The sequence below is a fragment of the Heterocephalus glaber genome, unplaced genomic scaffold (genome assembly GCF_053883595.1).
Source record: "Heterocephalus glaber isolate CG9 unplaced genomic scaffold, H.glaber_assembly_v1.0 deba00001428, whole genome shotgun sequence".
In the NCBI taxonomy this organism is placed as follows: domain Eukaryota; kingdom Metazoa; phylum Chordata; class Mammalia; order Rodentia; family Bathyergidae; genus Heterocephalus; species Heterocephalus glaber.
In genome coordinates this window covers 12500808-12516084 of record NW_028258293.1, presented here as the reverse complement: position 1 = coordinate 12516084, position 15277 = coordinate 12500808, and the positions used below count along the sequence as shown (strand labels likewise).

The 15277-nt window shown below is 44.9% G+C and overlaps 1 protein-coding gene and 1 long non-coding RNA gene across 5 annotated transcripts in view; one reads left to right on the top strand and one right to left on the bottom strand.

Moving 5' to 3' along the window:
* Positions 1 to 1669: 1669 nt before the first annotated feature.
* Positions 1670 to 15277, bottom strand: part of Hps5 (HPS5 biogenesis of lysosomal organelles complex 2 subunit 2) — a 105641-nt gene continuing 92033 nt past the window's right edge. For 3 of the 4 annotated variants that reach the window (XR_015451430.1, XR_015451429.1, XR_015451433.1), the window contains 2 exons: positions 9338 to 9608; positions 6107 to 7172 (listed from right to left, as the gene is read on the bottom strand). The gene's annotated coding sequence lies outside the window, so the exon portion shown is untranslated. Of the gene's footprint in view, positions 6074 to 6106; positions 7173 to 9337; positions 9609 to 15277 lie in introns of those variants that run through there. The other variant, XR_015451431.1, reaches the window with a different exon arrangement.
* LOC147827976 (uncharacterized) lies at positions 4521 to 15166 on the top strand. The gene is made up of 3 exons (XR_015451435.1): positions 4521 to 4645; positions 11803 to 11889; positions 14981 to 15166. It is a non-coding gene; the product is annotated as an uncharacterized LOC147827976 (long non-coding RNA).

Sequence of the window (15277 nt, the reverse complement as noted above, 5' to 3'; positions counted from 1 at the left end):
CAAAGGAATCCTGCCTTCAGGGTGAGACAGAGATTGGGGATTCTGTAAGGGAATGGAGATGTGGGAAAGGGGCTGAGCTGGCGAGTGCAGATCTCTTGGAAGCGCACTTTCCAGGCCATCCTGTCCCTTGTTAATCTTCCAGGAACACTTCTTGTGACTACAGTTGTACATTAAACTTGCAAGTTATCAAGGCCTCTTGCTTAGGCCTCAGAAAGGATCTGTATTTATTCTCCTGATTGGCAGCATTTTCAAATACATTTTATTTTGTTCCATTCACCCCTCCTGTCCCTACGTACAAAGCTTTGTTTCCATTTTGTCCTTCTATTTTCACTTTTTTTTCTTGTCCCTGCCTTACCCCCCTCCTTGTTCCCCTTCCCATTTCTAAAAAGGCTCTTTAGATTCAGATAAGTGTCTATGTTTCAGCTTCTTGGGGAAAGATGTAGCATTAGCTCCAGGGAGAAAGGCTACTTCACAGGCCATTTGCAATGTGCAAAATAACTACTTCCCTCTTCTGGGGTACTCTGGTGAACCGGAAGGGCATCTGGAGTTGCCAGGGCTACTGAAGTGATCAGGTGACAGAGATGCCCAGGGCTGCCAGGCCTGGCAGAGCAGAGCTTGATGGATCAAGAATGGACAGATGCTGCAGCAGGTTCTGTCAGGCTTGGCTCCTCCTCCTCCCGCTCCTCCTGCCCACCCTCTCCATCATGCCCAGTGCAGACCTGGGGCTGCTGGCAGAGCCAGAAGGTGGCTGTGGATGTGCAGGTGCTCTCCGACAAAGACAGCGAGGGCCACGGAGTCATTGGCCAAGTTCCCGCTCTGGGTGCTGTTCCTCCAGCGTCAGAGTGACCAGCACGGGTGAGAGGCTCAGTTTGTACCTCAGTCCCTCCCTGGCTGGACTTCCTGGCCACTCTCAGAGCCATCCCGAGGAAAAGGGGGAATCGGGAGGGTGGACAGTGCACCTCAGCTTGGTGATGACTCTCCTTCCTGCCTGCTTGGATGATGGAAATGCGGGAGAGAATGTCCCAGGTCTCCCAGGCCACAGAGAGGAGGACTTGGTGGATGACCAGGGAGCCAGCAGCTGGGGCTGGAGTGGCGAAGACCGCAATCACTTCGGACAAGGACTGAGTGCTCCTTCACCCAGGCGTGTGGGCAGTGCGCCCCCAGGTGCCAAGACCCAGACTTACTGGTTCTTTGTCCACAGATGCAGAGAGAGGGCACATCCTGGGTGGATAACAACTGGGAGCTTGAATTTATTGAAATTGTGTGCTATATTTGCAGTACAAATACAGCCTGGTTGGTGTGAAGAGGTCATTGAAGACTTTCAAGACAGCTGAATCTGGCCCTGCGTGTTGGGATGGGGTGGGCAGGGGTGATCACAGCAGACACACAGGACCAACATCTGTGCCCACCTGTCCTGCATCCGACCCACTCTCCCCTGCAGGCCTCCCTCTGACGCTGTTCCCATTGGCAGGTCTTTCCATGTCCGCGCCCCTCACTTCCTACCAGCTGTGTCTTGCAACCTTCTCTGCTCCCAGGGTCATAGTCCTCAGTGATACCAGTCTCTGGAGATGGGGGAACACGGTCATGGGAGGGCTGGTCCCTGGGATGTGCCTAGCAACAGCCACCTTGATCTTCCGTTCATTTCTCAGCAACATTTACAAATCCATCATTCACCACTTCGGTCCAGTTTATTTTAGAGACACCTCCAAAGCACTTTGGCTACATTCTTTCACATTGACTCATGCAAAGTTTACAGAACACAGCCTGTCCAGAGGTAGAGGCCTACTGACAACAAAAGGCCAACTTTTAGTATTCTTGTGTTGCCCTTGACACGCTGTGCGTCCTTGAGCAGAAGCTACTTTCCTTCCTGATGCCTTTCCAGCATAGAGCAGCCTCCTACCTGTTACTTCTCAGGCAAGCAAGTTACTGATTAAGAAAAAAAAGGAGTCTCCATTTTTTTGAGCACAGGAATTGTGGGTAACTCTACAAGTCTTATACTCCAGAGCACATACACCGAGCACCTTGAATGGTTTTCATGTTAAAGATCTGAGAAAAGAAATGCTTTGTCCTTTTAGAAGATAGTGAATGGGGTGGGGATTTAGCTCAGTGGCTCTAGCGCCTGCCTCGCAAGGGCAAGGTCCAGAGTTCAATCCCCGGTACCAAAAAAAAGAAGACAGTGAATCAATTTCTGTATCCAAATACACTTTTTAGTTACAATATACTCACTGATTTCTTTTTTTATTAAAAAAATTTTTTAGAAGGGTCTTGCTGTATACTTCAGACTGGCCTTGAACTTAACTATGTAGCCTAGGCTGGCCTTGAACTCCCAGCGATCCTCCTGCCTCAGCCTCCCATGTACTAGGATTACTGGTGTGCACCACCATGCCCAGAACTCACCCATCTCTTTTTTGGTACTGAGGATCGAACTTGGGTCCTTGCGCTTGCAAGGCAGGCAGCGGAACCACTGAGCTAAATCCCCACAGGCACTGATCTTGAAACGTTCATATTTTCAAAATCGTGGAAAGCTTGCTTTACCTACTTGTACAGGCCACACTTTGTCTTCCACTTTGCCTTCTTCTCTTCATTTCACAAAAATCCAGGACTTCAGTGTTTGCAACAGCAACCTAATCATGAACATTCTCATCACATGTCAGTCTCCTGATGCATCCCCTGGGGTCAGTTCACACTACCTCAGCGACCCTGAGCTCAGCAGTGACTCAGGCCTGCTCTCACCAGCCACCCTGCCATGCCCTGTCCTGCCCCACAGGCCTGTCACAGACTCGGAGCACAAGCTTTCACCGCCACCACCCTCTCTTCCTCTCTACAGCCCCTGCGCCCCTGACGGAGGTGTGGGAGAAAGTGCTGCTGTGAATTGCTCTATTTCATAGCCACAGTTCGTCTTCATCTTTGGACATTCAGTTGGTCTTTCCCCTATGAATATAACTTGATCGTGAATCTTCTCCCCTCAGGAGTCCTCTCAATTCCACTTTCAAAGGAGAAATGTATGCCAGTGGTCACCAGCTTTACTGTGAGTCCACATCCCCCTCCTTGCCTAGTGTGGCACTGGAGCTGAGGCCTGGGACATTTCTCCTTTCCCTGGCGCTCATGTTCATCGGTGTCAGAGGACGGCACTAGAGAGACTAGCAGGAAAGAAAGACCTCTCTTCCTGGGCCTGGGCACTTGGCTTCCCTCCGGCTCCTGGGGGGCGCCTCTCTTGTGCAGGACACCCAGCAGCAGTCACCCGCGGGACTGTTCACAGTATCCAGCGGCCACGCCAGCTGCCAAATGTGTCCAGAGCCGCTCCAGCTGGGTTCACAGAAGGTTCAGCACCGCCCCCCCGCCCCGCCCCATAGGTGGCTTCCCAGGATCTCGGGAGCTTCATAGCCTCATCCCCATGGGAGCAGCCTCCCAGCGAGTCTCCCCTGTGGGCCAAATCTCAGGCCCCCGCTAGATCTGCTCTGCCAGTCAGGTCCACGGTAGGTACCAAAACTGTGAGGACACTTGTCTGGAAATGAGTAAGGCTTCAAGGTAGTGGGAGCAGAGCATTAAACCAAGAGCACAGCCCTTCAAAGGGCTCTGAGCAACTGCACCACCCTCACGCCCAGGAGGCCAACGCTTTACTAGGGAAAGTTACCCAGCCCGGGGATGGAAAACACTCACCCTGTGTCATGAAACTCGGGCTTGGCTGCCCAATACCAGGTATAAGTATAAGGAGTAGTGAGATGACCAGGGGAAGGGGTTAATTAGCAGATCTACACAGAGAGCAAGCGGAGAGGCACCCCTCTGGGAGACTACTACCTGGGCAAGATGGGAAACTGGCAGTCTGGGGGGATGTCCTTGCATGAAGGACAAGGCAGCACTGAACGCTGCGGGAAGAGCTACCAAGCAGGACATTCCCAAGCCTCTCTTGCTGTTTTCCTGTTTGTTCCACCCAACCAAGGTTGGCTGGAAACCACAGATGCCTCACTGTCACACTGTCACCCTGTCACTTGGCTTTGCAGCTATTCGGGAAGCACAGTGGTACCGGATTTCTATGAAATGGAGGGCGAGCAAAAGTCAGTTCTGGCTATGACCTCAGTCTAAAGTTATTGTTTCTGTCACGAGAGATTTCAGCGTCCTATTCCTCGACGTGCCATACAGAGAACCCTAAGGGACAGGACCTGCATGGAATTTCAGCTGGTGGCACATAGTGAAGGGCACGTGAGGGTGGAGCAGAAACATAACCTGTGAGTGACGTGCACCGAGTATCCAAGCAGCAGAAGTCCCCGGAGGAAGCCGAGACGTGGGCTGTGAGACTGAGAACCAGTTTGGAGCCAAGGCACAGAAGGCCTTAAATGTGCAGCTCTGGGGTTTGGGCTTCACTTGCAAAGCAGAAGGCACTGCCACAAGTCTCTGCACGGGAAGTGGCGTGACTAAGGCCGGCCCGCTAGCAATCAACTTCCTAAGAGACAGAAGCAATCACGCTTAGGGGCCTGTGATTTGCTATAAACTCGGACAGCGCTGTCCCTCAATCTAGAACAATGGGAGGCGCATGGCAAGTTAAAGGAGGTTGAATCAGTGCCTAGATCTACAGATTCCACCCGAGGGTTCGGATCCCTGGCGTTGGTACTCAAAAGCTGCTGTGCCAACTCTGATACGTGAGCAGGTTTGTGAACCATCCATCTGGGTGACACCCAGTTGCCTAGCTTTTACTGTGCTGGGACTGGTGGCAGTGGGGATGACCTTCAGACATTGCTGAGGACAGCCTCAATGGTCTAGCAGGAAGTAATGGGAATGGGAATTATTGGCCATTCAGAGTGGGAAAATGACTGATGGAAAACTCTGCCAACACAGAACTGGAAGGCTGTGCCTAGTAATCAGAAGTGAGTAATGAGAAGTGAGAGTAGAGGATGGAAGAGGCAAGGACGACTGCAAATTTTTGAGCCATGAACAGGGCGGGAAAAACTTAAGGGATGTGAGGAAATGATTAACTTCAGTTTTAGTCTCCCCACTCTCTCTGGCTCATATAAATCCAGTTTCCATAAGCCTGATCACAAAAACAACATTCCACACCTTCCGAACAACAGCCACAGGCATTACCCACTGTTCCGGGCACTGTGCTCCACACATTAGTCTCATTTAATTTCCTTTTTGTTTTGGTACCGGGGACCAAATTCGGGTCCTTGTGCTTGCCCAGCAGGCGGCGAAAGCACTGAGCTAAATCCCCGGCCCTGTCTCATTTAATTTTCACTAATAGGTACCCTAACCTCACTGTGTGTGACAGGTACTGGGCTACAAGTTCACAGCCAGCGTCTCATTTCATCCACAAACTGCCCGGAATGAGTGCTACTCTTCCCATTTACACATGAGGAAACCGATACTTAGAAAAACGGAGTACCTTCCCTGAGGCTCTTTATTGAAAAAGCGGATACTCAGACCCAAGCTGTCTGCTTCAGAGGACAGACTCTTGCCCATTACACTGCCCCGTAGCTCTGCTACACAGGGGTCAGGTTCAGACACAGACATGAAGCAACCATGACATATCACAGTCTGTCTAGACTTTTCAGGCTAGCAAAAGACCTAAGCTATCTTTGAAAACCTGCCTAGTACCCAAACTGACTGTTCAAATTGAAATACTTGACTGGAGGGGATAGTTCTTCTCTGTTTGCCTTGGAAGACACCTTCAGATGGTGCAATTTGTGTTTGTTGTGCCAGAAATTTCTCTCTGTGCCCTTCTGGTAAGTGCGGATTACTGCAGTGTGCCCTGGAAGGGCTGTCAGGAAATGAACGCACAGTGTGCCAGCGCATGCTGTCTGCTTGTCACGTGATTCCTCCTGGCCCTCTTTTAGCCACTGTGTGACTAACGCTGACAGTGAAGGGAGGACTCTCACCCTTTACCTCACTTCAGACTCACAGTCAAATAATCCAGTGCAGCTGAGAGCCACGGGACTCCAGTGGAAGGTTCCACCCTTCCCACAGTGCTAAGGCCCTGTGTGAGTCCCCGCTCCTGACAGCCTCTTCATCCCACCCGGTCACATCATCCAGGTGTCATGTGTAGGATGACAGCAATTCCCATCTAGGTATTCTGGCTGTACTATAAATGGAAAAGAAGGAAAAACACCACTCGTTCAATGCAATCAACGCTTTACTCCATGCTGAGCTCACCTTCCTGCAAACAGCTCAAAAATAACCCTCAAGCCTCTGTTCTCTCCAAATGAAAACTTTCATCAGCTTTTACACTTATTATTAATAGAATGTGCTACAAATGTACCGGAGTCTGCCAGTGACAATCTAGTTACAAAGTTTAAATGACACAAGTGCTCGCTGCAGTCTTGATTAGTACTCAGCTTTCTTTTATTATGGCTTTGAAAAACAGTGTTTCAAAGTGCATGGTTCTCTTGGGCTGCTCTGTTTAGGGAGATCAGAGAGAATACATCTCCAGGAATGAATTAGTCAACTGTATAGAGGTTCAAATTAAAAATGTCAAATAACTACCGGGGGACAATACTTTAGCTCAATTTAGATATGGGAAATTTTATTTCAATCTCTAATTTGAATCTTTTGTATTCCATTTAGTTTGTGTTAATTCTGTGGTTTGAGGGTAGTTTCAGTAATTTGTAGACTGGCCCAGAAAAGATTGAAAAAGAGGGCCAGGGATTTAGCTCGGTGGTTCTGCCGCCTGCCTCGCAAGCACAAGGAACCGAGTTCGATCCCCAGTACCAAAAAGAAAAAGAAAAAGAATTCAACTTCAGCCAATACCACCATCTTTACGTGATAAAAAGCTTCTACTCCCAACACAGGAGCCTTAGTGAAAAAGAAGTTCCCCCAACCCACTAGGCACGAGCAAATAATACTGCACTTCCCAATAAATACTACACGGCTGTAAACATTCACCTCTGATTCCAGCAAACAAAGACTGACTCCTTCACAATCCAACTTTGGTTGAAAAATGCTGAGGTCACACAGCCACACTTGCCAAGGGTACAGACACTGACAGCAGGAGTCCCAAGAGGTGGCAGCTTTTTCTGGGTGGTGCTTCTTCTCCAGTCACAAGTGCATTCTGAAGATTCAGGATTCTGCGTGATTCAGTGTTTTGTCAAAACGATATGACATTCCGCCCAATCTTCTGCCATTAGGTCTGCTGAGACCACAGATACCGATCACATTTCTCAAGCATGCTTTGTATCAAGGCTCTGAAATTCCAAAGGGGGTCAAAAATCAAACAAATTTAGCTACATCGTTCATTCTTCACAGAAGACTTAAAAATCTACAGAGACTTGGAGAACTCAAAAAGTAAACTGATCCTGTGCATCGAAAGACATATTCTGTAACCAACATGTCTGAAGACAACCTATGGGATGGGAGAAAAGAACAACTAACCTGAGTTTAAAATGGGTGAAAGGACTTGAGTAGTTATTTCTCCACAGATACCCTACAAATGGCCAACAGGCAAATGAAAAGATGGTAACATCACTGGTCATTAGGAAAATGCAATACAAAACAACAAGATGCTACCTCACGCTCCTTGGAACAGCTAGTATTATAAAGAAAGAAAAATGGGAGCCAAAGTAAACCTGTCCTAAAAGCAAAAAGGAAGGGAAGAACAAGAATAGGAGGAAGGAAGGGAGGGAGGGGGGAGGGAAGGAAAAAAGGAAGGAAGAATCGAGGGAAGGAAGGGAGCGAGGGAGGGAGGAATCTGAGTTACTTTTTCCTTGCTGAGATTAAATACTCGACACCCAAAGTTAGAGGAGGAAAGGTGCATTTGGCTCACAGTTTCTAGAGGTGTCAGTTTCTAGTTGGCTGACGCCAAGACAGGCTGACACTGCAGAGGAGAAACGTTTCAGACTAGAGGCAGCAAGGAGCAAGCAACAAGCGACAAGCGACGGACCCTCTTTCTGTCCCTTACCTCTTATCCAGACATCCAACTCCTTACACAGGCAGCACTCACACCCTCAATTCTAGCATCGCATTCTGGATCACAGCATCACACACCCTACATGCAGCCACCTCCCAAAAGTCCCACCTATGACCGCATGAGGTTTTGGGGGGACATCTAGATACAAGTGACAACAGAAGGAAAAGAAAGCCCAAGAGAGAATGCCGGCTAGGACATGCAGAAATAGGAGCCCTCGTGCACTTTTAGTAGAAGTGTAAAATGGTACAGCCATTATGGAAAGACAGATTGGAGATTCCACTTGTGTCTGCATCCAAAAGAAACGAAAGCAGGGTCTTGGAAGAGATACCTGAACACCCATTGTCATAGAGTATTGTACACAATATCCATAAGAGGAAACACCCCGGATGTTCTTTGATGAATAAAGGATAAATAAATGCAGTATATACCTACAGTACAGTGTCATTTAGCCTGACACATGCTACAGCATGGATGAATGTTGAGACACTGTCCTAAGAGAAATCAACTAGTCACAAGCAGACAAACACAAGTTGAGCATATCTAATCCAGAAATTCAAAACTTTTAAGAAAAGTTGGACTTTGGAGCAATGCAAATTTTAGATTTTTGGATTGAAGATGCTCAACCAATAAAGTCTATGTAAATATTTGAGAATCCAAGAAACTCTGAAACCTAAAACACTTCTGGTCCCAAGAATTTTGGATAAGGAATACTCAACCTGGACCGGATGAGTGCGCTCAGATGATGTGTCTAGGACAGCCCAATTAGAGAAAGTAGAATGATGGTTTCCAGGGAGTCAGGGGAGAGAGAATGATTATTAAATGGGTTATCAATGTGTTATTAATGACTATTAAGTGGCTGTTGCCAAATGGGCACAGCACTTGAGTTTGCTGTGGAAAAGTTCTGGAGATTGGCTGAAAACAATGTGAACATACTTGACATAACTGAGCTGAGAACAAAGCGATTTAGAGGATAAATTGCATGTCGTATGTTTTGTTTGTTTCTTTTTTCTTTCTCACTTGTTATCTGTGATGTCTATTTTACTGCAATGATGTAAAGAGAAAAACCTTGGGTCGGGGATTTAGCTCAGTGGTGCCGCCGCCTGCCTCGAAAGTGCAAGGTCCCGAGTTCGATCCCTGGTACCAGAAAAATAAAGAGAAAAACCTTGACAGAGACAACTTGTTACCCAGTACCAATTATATTCCTAAAGAACTAAACAGACATCCTACCTGGCTACTCCCATTAATCCAAACAGTAGCTTGGTCATGAGCCTGAATGAAATATTACTTTAGCCTCTTCAACAAATCTCCAGATGACTGTCTCCTCTGCTGCTAAGAGGGGCCGAGGCTGTGTGATCTCTAGAGTCCCACCCTCCTCTGAAAGCCTGCCAGCTTCTACATTCTCTAAGTACCATGAAGAGGGAGGGCATGACAAACTGGCGTTACCTCTGCCTCTTCTCAGCAATCCTCAGGATCTCACAGGTCCTGGTAAACTTCTCCGACAGCTCAAGGGCCAGACCACATTCCTCTAGCAGTGACCAGGCCTGATCCGGGCCCGTGGACTTAGCCAACAAGAGAGCCACATTCTCCATGCTGACCGGGGAAGGCCCATCACTGAGGCTCCCATTTAGCGATCCCTGGGTGGCTGGCCTTGTGCTCTTGCTCTGCACGAGATGGAGGAGAAGCTTCCATTCCTCCAGGGTCTCTGGGATCCAACCTGCACAGACACAGACATAAGGTGGGCTCTGACCACTCTTTTTTTTTTTTTTTTTTCTTTTGTTGGTACTGGGGATTGAACCCAGGGGCACTCTACCACAGAGCTGCATTCTCAGCTTTTTCTTTTCCTTCATTTAAAAATAGATTTTAAGACAACATCTCACTAAGTTGCCCGGGCTGGCCTTGAACTTGTGATCTTGCTGCCTTCACCTCCCAAATAGCTAGGAAGATAGGCCTGTGATACCATTACCACTCTAAGCTACTGCCTGCACACAGGCAGTCAAAACTAGGAAAACATTTAATACCGAAACCTAAAAAATATCTTTACATCAATCTCACTGCCTTGGCACAAAGTTTTCTGACCATCTAATAAGTAAATAGTTCAGAATACACAGAAATCATAAAATTAGCTTCAAAATTTTTTCATTCACTCACCAAGTAAGACCTCTCTGCCCTGATATTCAGCCTTCCCTCAGGCTCACATCAGTGGGACTGAGCAACTATGGAATGAATCCTCTGAAAGTGTAAGCCAAAATAAATCCTTCCTCCTTTTGATTGTTTATCTGAGATATTTGGGACAGTAACAGAAAGCTGACTCATATAACTAGTAATAGGGTTTACTAGTAAGGCTAATAAATGGAGGAATAAATTTAAGAAAGGTTCCCCTAGAGGTTGACCTGTGAGTCTTATTGGAATGTCTGTAGCCCTTTGGCTGGCAGAGAAAATAGTAGGGTGCCACAATGAAGCTGACAAACATGAACTCTATAAACAAGAAGCTGGGCATGTAACTTAGCAGAAAGGCTCTGGCTTCAATCCCCAGTACCAACAAAAAATATGGAGTCTCTGCAGGTGGCAGTGGAACTTGACAGGAAGCTGTCCAGGAGTGCAGAGGGACTTCCTGGGAATGGAGCTGGGGCTCCTGCAAACCAACTTGGAAGCTGCCCACACGGGAACAGCAAGTAACAGGCTGCCGAACTCCCTGAGAAGACAGCTGAGGAAGGGGTGGCTTTCTAGAGTGAACAGTATGCCCCCGAAATTCATGTGTTGAAGCTCATATGTCACAGGGTAGCTCTATTTGGAGGAAGGATGGAATTCCAGTTAAATGAGGTCGTAAGGGTTGAGCCCTGAATTGATAGCACTTATAAATGGAGACATTATTCTAGTGGCCTCCTCTGACAAAGATGAACATCACGCACAGTCATCAAAGGAGAAATGTTTAGCAGTCCCAGCTCCAGTACCACAAAAGGCACAAGGGAAGTAGATGTGTGGCTTAAAGTAAATAAGTTAATAACTGACATGCATTTCTATTTTGCGAAGAGGTCTCTTTTTTGGGTGGGGTTTCGAGGATCGAACTCAGGACCTTCCACTTTCGAGGCAGGCGGCAGCACTACTGAGCTAAATCCCCAGCCGCAAAGAGGACTCTTAAGGGGAGAAAGTTAATAATAGTTATATTTACAGGCAAAAGACAAATGAGTTATCAAGTAGGAGAGAAAATTGTTGATAGAAAGTTTGCATCAGAAGGTAAAGGAGGTTTGGAAAGTAGGAAGCTGAGTGTATTCCAAAATAAGACATAGGTAAGATGCATATGCTGACAGGAACGGGGGCTCAGATGGGCTAGTGAGAGAAAGCTCAAGGTACTGTTGAGGTTAAGGTTCAATGTAGTAAAATCTGATGATGCAAAAAGTGTCAAAAACTCTAATGCTTATATTTGGATGTGCACAATTAGATATGTATTACAAGTACTGAAATTTTAGTTTGGAGGGGTAGGAAGGAAGATGAGAGAAATGAATGTCTTTTATAGCAAAATAAATCAAACTTTCCAAGCCTTCATATATGAGGTGTGATTAAAATATATGGGTAATGTTTAAATTAAACAAAATTTATTACAGTAAAAGATACATTGCCATTGGCCCCCCCCCTTAAAAGAGAACCCCTTCCTTGGAACTCACTTATCCCATTGTTCTTGCCACTTTCTGAAGCAGTTCTGGAAGTCCTCTTCCATGAGAGTCTTTACAGGGTATAATACAAATATGGTGAATGCTGCTGCTGAATGCCATCTAATAGAAAGGCAGGCTTATAGAAATATTATAGTGTGTCCTCACCCACATTATTCAACAGATGTGGTACTGTTTGACTTCTGGTTCTTCCCCAAGGTCAAAATGATTAACAAAGGTAAATGTTTTGAATTGATTCAGGACATCAAGGCAGCCATGACAGTGCAGCTAAAGATACTGATGAAGGAGGATTCTACAACTGCTTCAGACAGTGCCAAGAATGACCGGGTAAGTGTGTTCAAATTGTGGGGGAGTATTTTGAGGGCGGCTAATGGCAATGTGTCTTTTACTATAATGAATCGAGAAAAAGAAAAGGTTTAAGGATTCACTGTATTTTTTGATCACACTTCATATATATAAAATTCTATAGTATATGTTACTAAAATAATATGATGAAATAAAGCTTGGATATAGAAGTTCATTTTTCAGTCTTTCTTTCTTTTTTTTTTTTTGGTACTGGGGATCAAACTCAGAACCTTGTGCTTGCAAGGCAGGCAGCAGAACCACTGAGCTAAATCCCCAGCCCTTCAGTCTTTAAATGATCAAATTATTTCACTTAAAGTCTGTGATATGAAAAACATTAAAGTTTAAATCAAAGAAGAAGGTGCTGTGTTTAGCCCGAAATTTATGATTTATAGCATCACACCTAATCTATGCTCAAATACACCAATACACTTGGTATTAATGATCTTCTTTCCTTCTGCAAGAAATAACATGTTTGTAGCTCTTCTCCGTTAGAAAAGATTAGAAACTGACTTGTTCTCTAGGACAGTTTATTTTATGCATCCACTTGAGTGATCCACAGGGTGACCCGATTAAACATTATTTTGGGTGGGTGTATGAGAGTGCTTTTGGATGATATTCATTGGCATCTGAATTGGGGGCTCAGTAACATAGATTGCCCTCCCCAATGGTTGGGCATCATAGAATCCTGGAAAGCTGCAATGGAATAAAAGGCGGAGGAAGGAGGAATTTAGTCCCATTTTCTTCCTCCCTAACTGCTTGATCTGAGACATCTCATCTTCTCCTGCCCTGGGACTAGGATTTGGTCCCTCTGGTTTTCAAGCCTTCAGATTCAGACCGTGTTACCTCTTCAGCTTTCCTGGGTCTCTGGATCCATGAGACTTTTCAGCCATTTCCTCATAATTCCCATAATTGAGAGGGAGATAGTCAGAATGAACCCTGGAGAGGTTCACTAGAGAACCCTAATACGATATCCAATCTTTTCAGCCTTATCTCTTACAGCTTTGATTCACATGCCTCACGGTATAGCCACATTGAGCTAACTGTCATTTTAAAGCATGCTATTGAATTAAGAAATATTTAAAACATTCAGGAATGTTCTTCCATGTATTCAGTCAGCAAATATTTACTAAGAGCTTACTGTGATCCAGGTGATGGAGGGCAGTGTAAACAACCACCACTAAAAGCTCATGGCCTTTCGAGTTTGGACTCAGAGTCCAGCATTCTAGTCTCACTCTTTTATAAATCTACCAGAAGTTGAATCTGCAGAGAAGACTTGGAAAGCACAGCTCCTGGGGAAAGAAAACCAAGAGAGGCTGGTATTCTAGAACCCCTAATGATGGGGTGGTTGGTCAGTTGGTAGCGTCAGTAGCTACTGAGCTATAGCTAAACTGGCCTCTGACTTGACAATGTGGGGTCATTGCTGATCTAGTGAACACAGTTACAGAGGAAGAGAGGCCTGAGAACCAAGAGGAACCGGTGTAGAGAGAATGACGGGAGATGTGATAGGAAGACTGGACACTCCACATTTCGACTGAAATATTAACAGGGACAAGAAGATAGCGGAAGCAGGCGGGCAACACAGTTTTATGTAAACAATAATATTTCTGGATACAAAAATGAGCAGTTAGAAGAAATACTGGAAAAGAACCTCAACTACTTCTGAAGAAGAAGAGCAATAAAAGCAATTAAAACACTGAACAGAGGCTGAATAAGTACAACTGTACTACTGACACATACATAGAAAAACTAGTCAATGCACCAAAGGTCTCAGAGTTAGATATGAGAATTCAGTATTTGATAAAGGTTGTACATCAGGGAAGTAAGTAGCATATGGACTATTCAATGAACAGGACTGGGACTACGAGGTGGCCATCTGAAATAACATAAAGTTGAAAACATGCTGAATAGATTATGCTAGGAGAATTATCAGCGGTACCTAACATTTATAAATAAATAATGAATATGTTATTACTAGTGATATCTGGAGCGACCATGGAAAATACTTTTAAGACTCAAAATGGGTAAAGTCATTTAAAGTATACCACAAAATTCAGAAGACGCTAAAGAAAATATTAATTAAAAACATAAGCTTTTTGGCATAACATGACCCCCCCCAAAATAAAAGATAAATAACAAGTTGGAAAGAATATTTATAACTCAATGATAGAAAATGTACTCATTTTCCCTAAAAAGCCTCTTGCAAAATGATAAATAAAAGTCCCACAAACCAATAAGAAAGTGACGACTTTTATATGAAGATATAAATTTATAATGCCTAGAAAAGGCAAACGGGTTTTAAACATATAGAAAGATGTAAAACCAAACTCATGATAAGGGAAGTGTAAATTAAAATTATGCCGAGTTAGGGCTAGGGATTTAGCTCAGTGGCACCGTGCCTGCCTTCTAAGCGCAAGGTCCTGAGTTCGATCCCCGTACAAAAAAAATTATGCTGAGTTATATTTCGTTTACCCAAATTTTGCAAAGCTGAAGGCTTGGCAAGGGTGCTGTGCGAGAGTTGCTGTGAGACCAAGCACTCTTGTTTCTGGTGGGGGTGCAGATTGTTAGAATTTCCTCATGAATTGTTAAATTACCTCGTGGAAGATAATTTGCATGTCCACGAAAATGTATAAAGTCTCATACCTTTTCACCATGTAATTTCTTATGTAGGAATTTATTCTAGAGACATGTTATATTTGTACACGTGCCAGAGACCTATAAATAAGGTTAATAAATGCAGCATAATTTGCAACAACAAAATATTGGTAACAGTCAAAATCGTCATCGGTTTTGTATAAATTATGGCTCATGCACGCAGTGTGTAGTGAATAGTGTGTAGCTATAAAAAAAGCAACAAATGTGATATGGAAGAACCACCAAGACATAAGTTTTAAAGAGAATAGAACAACATATATTTCTGTGAAAAGGGAAATTCTTTCTATCTATCTATCTATCTATCTACCCATCTACCTATGTATCTATGTATCTATCAACTATCCATCCATCCATCCAAGTCAGTCTGCCTAGCTCATGATTGATCTTCCTATTTATTCCTTTCTTTCCTCTATTCTTCCAGAATCATTACTTCATCCTATGACTGGTAGAGGCAGATTTTGCTTATCCTCAGTCCTTACATTCCCTAGAGAAAAGTCACAAGAGGTAAGTGGATATCTACTTTGCTAATAATATGACTACCTCATGGAACATAATATCTATGTACAATTTTGGGGGAAAACCTCCTCCTAAAAAGAGGAGAGAACGGTCAGTCACAAAGGGGAGAAAGACTCATGTTCCCCTATACTTGATCTTGCAAATACAATTCTTCTCTGTGATACTAAGAGACTGAAAGGGGGAGGTGGCATTTAGGAAAGAC